This window comes from Melospiza melodia, chromosome 23 (genome assembly GCF_035770615.1).
Source record: "Melospiza melodia melodia isolate bMelMel2 chromosome 23, bMelMel2.pri, whole genome shotgun sequence".
NCBI lineage: Eukaryota > Metazoa > Chordata > Aves > Passeriformes > Passerellidae > Melospiza > Melospiza melodia.
This window is the reverse complement of record NC_086216.1, coordinates 10,335,499-10,345,108: the sequence shown is the minus strand read 5'-3', so window position 1 is coordinate 10,345,108 and position 9,610 is coordinate 10,335,499.

Below are 9,610 nucleotides of genomic sequence, written 5' to 3'. Positions count from 1 at the left end.
ACATCACATCACCCATGACATCACACCCCTGTGACATCACACCCCCGTGACATCACACCCCCGTGATGTCACACCCCCCAGCTGCTCTGAAAGCTTCTGGTTTGAGTGAGCTGAGCTCCCAGCTCCATCCCTGGCCCTCTGCCATCATTCCCTGAGAGCAGCCACTATTTCTGCCCAGATTTCACCAATAACCCACCCTGATCTCACCAATAACCCACTCTGACTCCTCCTCCCTGGCCCTGCCACTCCCAGCTCTGTCCCTGACCCTCTGCCATCATTCCCTGTTATTTCAGCCGAGATCTCACTAAAAACCCACCCAGACCCCCCTTCCCTGCCCCTGGCTCTCCCAGCTCTGTCCCAGTCACCCCTCCTGGCCCCCTTTGACCCCTTGGGCTGTTCCTCACTCAGGGAGGAGAGGCTGCCCACAGAGAGGGCTGGAAACTCCAGCTCAGAGCCCCTGAAACTCCAGCTCAGAGCCCCTGGGAGCACCACCAGCCCAGGGTCCCTGTCCCTGGAGGTGTCCCCAGTGCAGGGACACCCAGAGCATTCCCAGGAACCCTCCACCCCTCAGCCAGGCTGAGGAGCTGAGGGGGGAAAAAAAAATGAAAGAATATTGAACTTCTAATGCACTGTAATTACCAAATGATCCTATCTCAGAAGCAATGGGGCCCTGTGGGATTTATTGCTGTATTAACAGTGGTTTTCCATTGCATTACTTAATGAATAATGTCTAGGCTAATAGCACACACACAAGAAAAAAAAAAGAAGAAAAAAAAGGGGAGAGAACACAACTCCAGTGTAATTATTATTTCTTCTAATGCAGCCACTTCTTGCATAAATACCCATCTCTCTTTATTGGGCTGTTGTTTAAAAAATGTTCCCTATTAAATTGCCATCGGTGCAAGGCATATATTACGGTTATAATTTTTCCTTTTGCTCTGCAGAGGTGTTTTCCCAGTCCCCAAAGCTCTCTCACACCCAGCTGACCACTCAGTGCCCTCCATCCCCTGGTGCCACCCTCAGCTCTGCCCCCTGGGCCCTGCCAGGATCTCAGCTGTGCAAACAGCCCCAGCCTCTGTTTATTTTGGTAGCCTCACAAAATATTTATGGAGAGTTATTGGAGCAGAAAGGCTGAATGGAGATCATTGCAATGTGTCAAATTAAAGAGTGCTTAATGCTGCCTAATCTGCTGGTAATTGCTGTTGTGGCAGCGATGGCATCGGGGCTGGGTAAGGAAGCTAATGACAGGGAAAGGGCTGCTCCTGGCACAGCCAGCTCCCACAAACCTGCCCTCTCATCTCTATTCTTAATCTTTTTTGATCTGTTTATTGATTCAAGGACCCCTCACAAACAGGAGTTACCTGCCCACAGGGGAATGTCCCAAATCTGGGCAGCCCACAGAGCTCATCACCCCTGAAAACATCCCAGATAAGGGAGGTTTGTTATCTCCATTGCAGAGCAGGGGAATTAAAGCATCCAGAGACCACCAGACCCACCAAACAACAACAAAAATAATAATAATAATAAATTCAAACCTTGCAGCTGCTGATGCTCCTCTGCACTTTGCGGAGTTTGTGCTGCACTAATTAGCAGTGCTGTGTCTGTTTGGGTTTACAGGGGGATTTTTGTACCTCTGATCACTGAGAGCCAAAACCAGTCCCCTGTGGGGCATTTGGGACTTGCACCCTCATGGTTTGCCTCAATTTTGTCCTTGATGAGAATAAAGGAGAAGGGAGACACGGCCTGGCCCAGGGGAAGGACAAAGTGGCTGCTGGACACATTTCCAAGTGAACACCGATTCTGTTCCCTAAGAACTCTCTCTGTTCAGCAATAATCCTGCTTTTGGAACACCAAACCCATTGCCCTGGCAACCAGGGGTGATGTCAGAGGAAATTGGCTCTGGCATCCTCTGGGGAAGGAGCAGGAGTCAATAACCCTGGAGCGAGGCAGATCCATGTCCCAGCACCAGGAGCAGCCCTGGCAAGGAGCTCTCTGAGTGCTGCCCTGGGCTCAGCCTGGGCTCCTTTTCTGAGCAGGGAAATGTGAGGCAGCAGCAGCACTGCTGAGCCTGGTGCTCACACTGGCACTGGCACAGACATCTTTTATGAAAAATCCTTTCCTTGGGATTTTTCCTCCTGAGAAACTGAAAGGCCTCAGGAACAAAATGCAAACAATGGTTATCTGCTGCTGTGGAATGCAACAGGTGCATCTGTGATTGGCCTCATGTGGTTGTTTCTAATTAATGGCCAGTCACAGTCAGCTGGCTCAGACAGAGAGTCCGAGCCACAAATCTTTGTTATTCATTCCTTCCTATTCTATTCTTAGCTACCTTTCTGATGAAACCTTTCTTCTATTCTTTTAGTATCGTTTTAATGTAATATATATAATAAAATAATAAATCAAGCCTTCTGAACATGGAGTCAGATCCTCATCTCTTCCCTCATCCAAGAACCCCTGTGAACACGGTCACATTGCCTCTTTACAGAGATTTTAAGAAAGCCATGCTTGGTTTTTGGTTTGTGTTAGATATGATTCTAGGGCTGTATTCACCTAGAAAACCGAATACAACTCTTACATCTAAATGGGCAAGTTCATTAATGTCGGCATCTTGGTTCATAATCACTGCAAAACTACAGGAAGACAATCTGGGGTTTCTGGTGAGTCAGGGACCATTGCCACTGGGTAATCTGGATACAGCCCTTCTGTTTTGAATGCTTCAAAGATATAGAAGACTGCAGAAAGGAACCAATGAGCGTATTGTCATTCAGCTTAAATTTGCTTTACAGTTAGAGGTGCGCTTCCACTGGAAAAAGATTAAGAAAAAAGACAAATTTAGGGGTGAATTTAGGTGGGAGGGGGGTGCAGGAAGGGCTCTGCATGGGGAGGGGAGGGGGCTGAACCGGTCTGTTCCAGTTACGGAGCGCAGCGAGCGGGAGGTTCATCATTAACTGTCAAACAGCGGTTTTAATCAGCCCTGCTCCTCGGTGGAAGATAGATTTAATATCAAGGCACATTTTCAGAGCCATTAGTTTAATTATGACAGGTGTCTGCAAACTGGATGGCTCCGCTTTCAGCTCTGAATGACAGCGCTTAATTCCACGGGCCCACAGGGGCCATGAGGGTACTTTACAAAAATGAGCTTCCATTAAAGCATAAGTGTTTCTTTCTTTCTTCCTCCTTTTTTTTTTTTTTTTTTTTTTTTTATACCTAGATATATATATATATATTTCTCTCCTTTTGTTCTCTCTACTGAGAAAATGAGAGCTGATCAGAAAATTGCCCTTTAGTGGAAGCCAAAATAATTTTCCTTGCCCATTAGGACGGGTATTACAGGTTGGGAAGGCTGTGCCCTGTGCTCTCTGGCCAGGCAGCAGCACAGCAATTTGCTGCTTAACCTTTCCATTATCCATCTCCCTCTCCAGTGTTCTCCCAGTAAATAGATAAATAACCAATAATAACAAATAATTGAAGGTTTGGGTGCCTGGAAGATGCTGCTTACCCTGAGCTCCTCCAGGTGTGCTGCTCCAGCACCTGCACAATAACCAATAATAACCAATAAATAAGCAATAATAACCAATAAATAACCAACAATAATCATTAAATAACCAATAATAACAAATAATGGAAGGTTTGGGTGCCTGGAAGATGCTGTCTACCCTGAGCCCCTCCAGGTGTGCTGCTCCAGCACCTGCACAATTCCCACCTCCAACATCTCATATCCACCTGCTTTAGGCCCCAAAAAGTCGTCCCCTCACCATTGTTCCCTAAAAATGGGGAGGTTTTCCATCCTCGGGGCAGGCAGGGTTAAACCCACTGTGATTTTTGCAACTTTGGGGAAGTTTGGATCAACTTCGCTAACACCACAGCTCCAGCCCGGCCCTGGCCGGTGAACGTCCCTAATTCCCTGCTGGAATTTCGCACCAGGGGAGGAGAGAGGCCGCCTCCCTCTGTCCCAGCAGCTCCCGCCGGGATGCGGCTCCGGAGAGCGGGCAGGGTATGCGGGGAGCAGGAGGGACCCGTCCGCACATCATCGGCAGCCCCTCATCCCTCCTGCATCCCTCGGCTCTCGCAGTCCCGCATCCCGCATCCCGGGACTCTTTCGGCTTCGCATCCCGCATCCCGGGGCTCTCCCGCATCCCCGGGGCTCTCCCAGCCCCGCATCCCGCATCCCTCCCGCATCCCTCGGCTCTTCCAGCTTTGCATCCCGCATCTCGGGGCTCTCCCAGCCCTGCATCCGAGGCTCTTCCAGCTCCGCATCCCTCCCACACCTCTCGGCTCTCCCAGCCCCGCATCCCGCATCCCTTCCACATCCCAGAGCTTTTCCAACTTCACATCCCGCATCCCTCCCGCATCCCGGGGCTCTCCCAGCCCCGCATTCCAGGGCTCTTTTAGCTTCGCATCCCACATTCCTCCCGTATCCCGGGTCTCATCCAGCTTCGCATCCTGCATGCCAGGGCTCTCCTAGCCCTGCATCCCGCATCCCTCCGGCATCCTGGGGCTCTCCCGTATCCCGGCACTCTCCCGGTCTCGCATCCCGGGGCTCTTTCAGCTTCGCATCCCGCATCCCTCCAGCATCCCTCGGCTCTCCCAGCCCCGCATCCCGCATCTTTCCCACATCCCTCCGGCATCCCGGAGGTCTCCTGTGTCCCGACGTTCTGCCAGCCCCGCATTCCGCATCTCTCCCACTATTCCGCATCCCTTGGCTCTCCCAGCCCCTCATCCCGGTGCTCTCCCGCATTCCGGGGCTCTCGCAGCCCCGCATCCCGCATCCTTCCTGCATCCCTCCCATATCCCGGTGCTCTCGCAGCCCCGCATCCCTCCCGCATCCCGGAGCTCTCCCGGCCGCACAGTGACCTCTGCTGCAGAGCCCAGCAGCTGCCAGCCCGCCTCGCACGGCCGCCGGTCCCAGGCAGCTCCGGTGATGTCTCCCCGCACTCCCGGCCCTGCCCGCGACCCCCTCACGGGCAGAGCCACCCCCAGAGGGTCCCCAGCTCCTGCTGAGCGCTCCGGAGGCCACAAAAGGACATTGAAAGGTGCCGGTGACCGCTCGGGCTGCCCGGGACGCGCTGCCCGCAGGTTCTCAGCACGGAACGCGTTTCTCCAGCCCGGGTCACCCCAGGGCTCTGCCCAGGCACCGCTGCTGTGCCACCCCTGGGTAGCCCGGAATGTCCCCAGGAGGGTCCCGCACGGGGAACGGCCACCGGCAGCTCGGGAGGAGGGGACGAGCCTGGAGTGGCCCCATTCGAAGGCACGGAGCCCGGGGTGGCCCCGTTCGAGGAGACAGAGCCCGGAGCGGCTCCTTCCGAGGGAACAGCGCCCGGGATGGAGCCCGGGATGTGTGGGATCTCAGCACCTCAGTCCTGATGTGCAGAGTGGCCAAGAGCCCCCTTGGGGGGCTCGGGAGTCCTGGAATGTTGCCAGAAGTGTCTGGTGGCTGCACTTTGATCCTGCACGGGAGACGACACCTGTATGACGATGGGAGGATTTCACTGGGTGAATGGTGAAGGGATAAGTTAGTTAGAGTGTGAAACACAGGGTTTAGGATTTCTGTACAGGGGGGTCTGGAGAAGTAAGATGGAGGAATTGGGGCGTGTCCTGTCCTTCTTCTTCTTCTTCTTGGCCTCCATCTTCTGTGGTGATGGTGGCACTTTGGGATTGGTTATTACTAGAAGTGCACCGGTTAATAAGGGTAGAAGGTATTGGGGAAAAAATTAAAAATATTGTATACGTAACTTCGGGTATAAAGATAAGTGACCGCCCCGGGGGCTCTCAGTGTGCTCATGGCTGACTTGCTGTGCAGACCTCTGTCGGGCTGAAAGAAAATCTTTTAAATAAACAATTAATAAACACCGAGACCGAAACAAGATCAGAAGTCTCTCCTCGTCCTTTGAAGCGCCGGGCTGTCCAAAGCCACCCTGGGCCTTTCCAGGCCACCTAAACAGCCGAGAAATCGACAGGGATGGTGCCCAGGGTGGTCCCTTTCAGCCCCCGCTCCTTCAGTCTGGAGCCTTCCAGGCTCTCTCCGAAAGGTCACAAGGAAATCTCACTCCTGCTTTTCCTGGTGTTGAACGCTGAAGTCTCCAGCCAGCCCCACAGGCTGTTATTTCTTGCTCCTAATTCGCAGGGTCCCTCGTTATCTCCGCATGGCCGTGACCTTTCTGTCAAGCGTTTAGGAGCTGATGGAGGGGAGTTCAGAATGCCAAAGCCATTCTGCCTGTGAGACAAAGGCTGGCAGGGAAATCCCTGCTCTCCTCAGCCCCAGGCACATCCCTGGGGTGAAAAGCAGCAGAGCCACGCTGATTTCTCAGCATCCAAGGGCTTCTGGAGCCCTGCTCTGAGCACAAAGGGAATTAAGAGGCCTCCAGGACCCTTCTGGGATCTGCTTCCACCATGGACTTGGTGCAGTGCTGGCGCCGAAATCAGAAACGCAGAACTGGCGTTCAAAACTTCCAGAGGTGGAGAGAGGAGTTGGACAAAAGATGGTGATGGATCAGCCAGCCCAGCCTGGTTTTAAGTGGAAATCAGCCCATGTCATGTTATGGAGGTGCTGTACAACCCTCCAGCACCCAGTCACCACTTAGACCAATCTGCAACCACAGCCCAGGGGTGCTGAACTCCAAAGAGCCACTGGGATTTCACAGGAAAGAGAAATTTCCAAGATCCACGACCAAAGTTAACAGCAGAGTTGATGCAATTTCTGCTTTCAACAGTTTTCCAGTTCCTTCAAAAACCACAAACCACCCCAAAAAAAAACCAAAAAAAGAAGAATGTTTCTCCAAAACACAGTGCTCACCCCTTTGGAAGCGGCTCAGAGCCGGGAGGGGTCTGGCAGGTTCCAGCACCAGAGGAACCTGGGACAAACAGCACAAGGTCTTTAAGCCCAACCACAGAAACCCATGGATATTCCACACCAGGAGCATGGGAACTTGGCAGGGGAGAGGCTGCCCGAGTTCTAACTCATGATGTGGCTCTGAAACGAGATTTAATAACACAACCCAGCGTGGGGAAGCTGCTCCTCTGCTGCACCCCATTATCCGCAGCGCCTCTGAGGGCAGCAGCACCAGGCACTGCTGTGCTTTCTGTGCCTTTTTTACAGCAGGAAAACACCCCAGCAGCAGGCAGAGGGATTCCCCTCATGAATTTGAGGTGTTACTCCTGAAGTTTGGGGTTCAAGGGCCCCTGGATTGGTGTCAGACCAGCTCCGAAACGCCTTCCTTGTGTCAGAGCAGCCCCTGGTCCCATGGAGCCACATCTGGGGGTGCTTTGGGGCAGGAGCAGCTGGGGTGGGTCAGAACTGAGCTCCACAGCAGGACACAGAGGCTCAGGAGTTTTTTTCCACGGGTTAAAATCAAAGGCATGGGGCTCTTGGGCTCTGTGCCAGGGTCTCTGAGCCCCCTGGCAGGGGCTTGAACCATCCAGGGCAGCCAGAGGGATGTCCTGGGTTCTGACGTGATTCTTCTCTCCATGCCCACCCTCAGCCCTGGAGGGGCTTGTGGTGCTTTTATTTTTTGTGGTGCTTTTATTTATTAATTTTTTTTTTGGTGCTTTTATTTTTTTGTGATGCTTTTATTTTTTGTGGTGCTTTTATGAATGCCTGCCCTCTGTGGGCACTGAGCGTGACACCCTTTGAGCCAGCTCTGGGGACACAGAAGGTATCCCTCAGCATTCATCCACCCTAAAACACAGATTTGTACTGCTGGGGCATTATTGGCTGTGAACAGAAAATCGCTTTTGATGCAATCAAACCTCTCAGCTCTGCTGCAGCAGCCCCTGCCCAGCATTAATGGCCAGCTCCGGGCTGAGGAACCCAAAGCTGCTCCAGGGGAAGGGAGAACTTCACATCACTTCATCCCCCACAGCCAGGGATGGCACCTGGTCCTGCACAGGCCATGGAAAGAAGAGAAGCCCCTAGTGTGACGCAAGAAAATAATTTTAAGAAAACCTTCAGAAGGGATGGGAGCATAAAAATTTCTGGCTCTGTCGTCCCTCTGTTTCTGCAAGCAGCAAAAAGATCCATAATTCTCACACTTAATGTAATTCCAAGGCATCTAAAGTGATTTACAGTCAGTTTACTCAATACTTTCAGCTTTATTTAATGTAACAGTTATGGCACATAAAAAGTTTATTGAAAATCCTTTGGGAGTATGATTGAGTAAGAAACAGTCATTGCTAATGCCATTACAAGAGCTGAGGAGAAGGATCCCAGCCTTGTTCCCTGGGTGACCTCTCTGGCTCTGAGATCTGGGGTCACCCCAGGAGGGGACAAGGCTGTCACAGACATCTTTTATGAAAAATCCTTTCCTTGGGGTTTTTCCTCCTGAGAAGCTGAGAGGCCTCAGGAACAAAATGTAAACAGTGGTTATCTGCTGCTGTGGAATGCAACAGGTGCATCTGGGATTGGTCTCATGTGGTTGTTTCTAATTAGTGGCCAATCACAGTCAGCTGGATCAGACAGAGAGTCTAAGACTTTTGTTATCATCCCTTCTTATTCTATTCTTAGCCAGCCTTCTAATGAAATCCTTTCTTCTATTCTTTTTTTATAGTTTTAATGTAATATATATCATAAAATAATAAATCAAGCCTTCTGAAACATGGAGTCAGATCCTCCTCTCTTCCCTCAACCTGAGATCCCTGTGAACACCATCACACAAGGCCACCCCTGTCGTGCCCTGGGAGGGACCTTGGGGACAGCCTGGGATGGCCACAGGGTGGGGAGGAGAGCAGAGGAACATCTGGGAAGCTGAGGAGGGAGGAATTCCCCTCCTGCCAGGCTCACTCGTTTGAGCAGATATTTAATTCCATATTTCCATGCAGAGCTGAGCCTCTCTCAGGCAGAGGAGCTGCTCTGGGTGGGATGGGATGCAAACAGGGCTGCAGGAAGCTGGAATTGCATGGGCTGTCCCCATCTCAGCTCTCTCCAGCATCTCCAGGGTGTTAAACTCGTCCCCAAAGGTGAAATTGCAGAAGATGTTAATTTGCCTTCGCAGTTAACAACCATTATTTTCACCACCATTATGGCAATAACTCCCATTTATTAATTGCCAGCACTGGTAGTGAGAACATCCACAGTGCTGAGCAGCTCTCAACATCAATTTTTGTTGGACATTCTTGCTGTGCTGGCAGCCCACCAAATCTGCCTGGAACAACAGAAGATTCACATTTATCTTAAGAGGTGAGAAAACGAACAAAAGATCTGTTCCCGTCGCTCTGGCAGCACCCCCAGGCTCCAGTCCGAGCCCAGCCTGTCCAGGGGGATGAACAAACCAGGGCACAATGCCCCTGCAGGGCTCCCAGCCCCTCCAGCCCTGCTGCAGCCTGGGTGAGGGTGGAAGGGGAATTTCAGCCTGGCTGTGCCCAGGTGTGGGGGCTACACCAAGCCAGGTGGTACCGCTGCTGTCCCAGGAGATGTGGGCACAAAGACACCCTTCCCTTCTCCCTTTTCCTTTCCCTTTTTCCTTTTCTCTTCCCCTTCCCCTTTCCCTTCCCCTTTTCCTTCCCCTTTTCTCTTCCCCTTTCTTTTTTCTTTTTCCTTTTCCCTTCCCTTTCCCCCTTTTCTCTTTCCTGTTTCTCCTTTCCTTTTCCCCTTTCCCTTTCCCTTTTCCCTTCCATT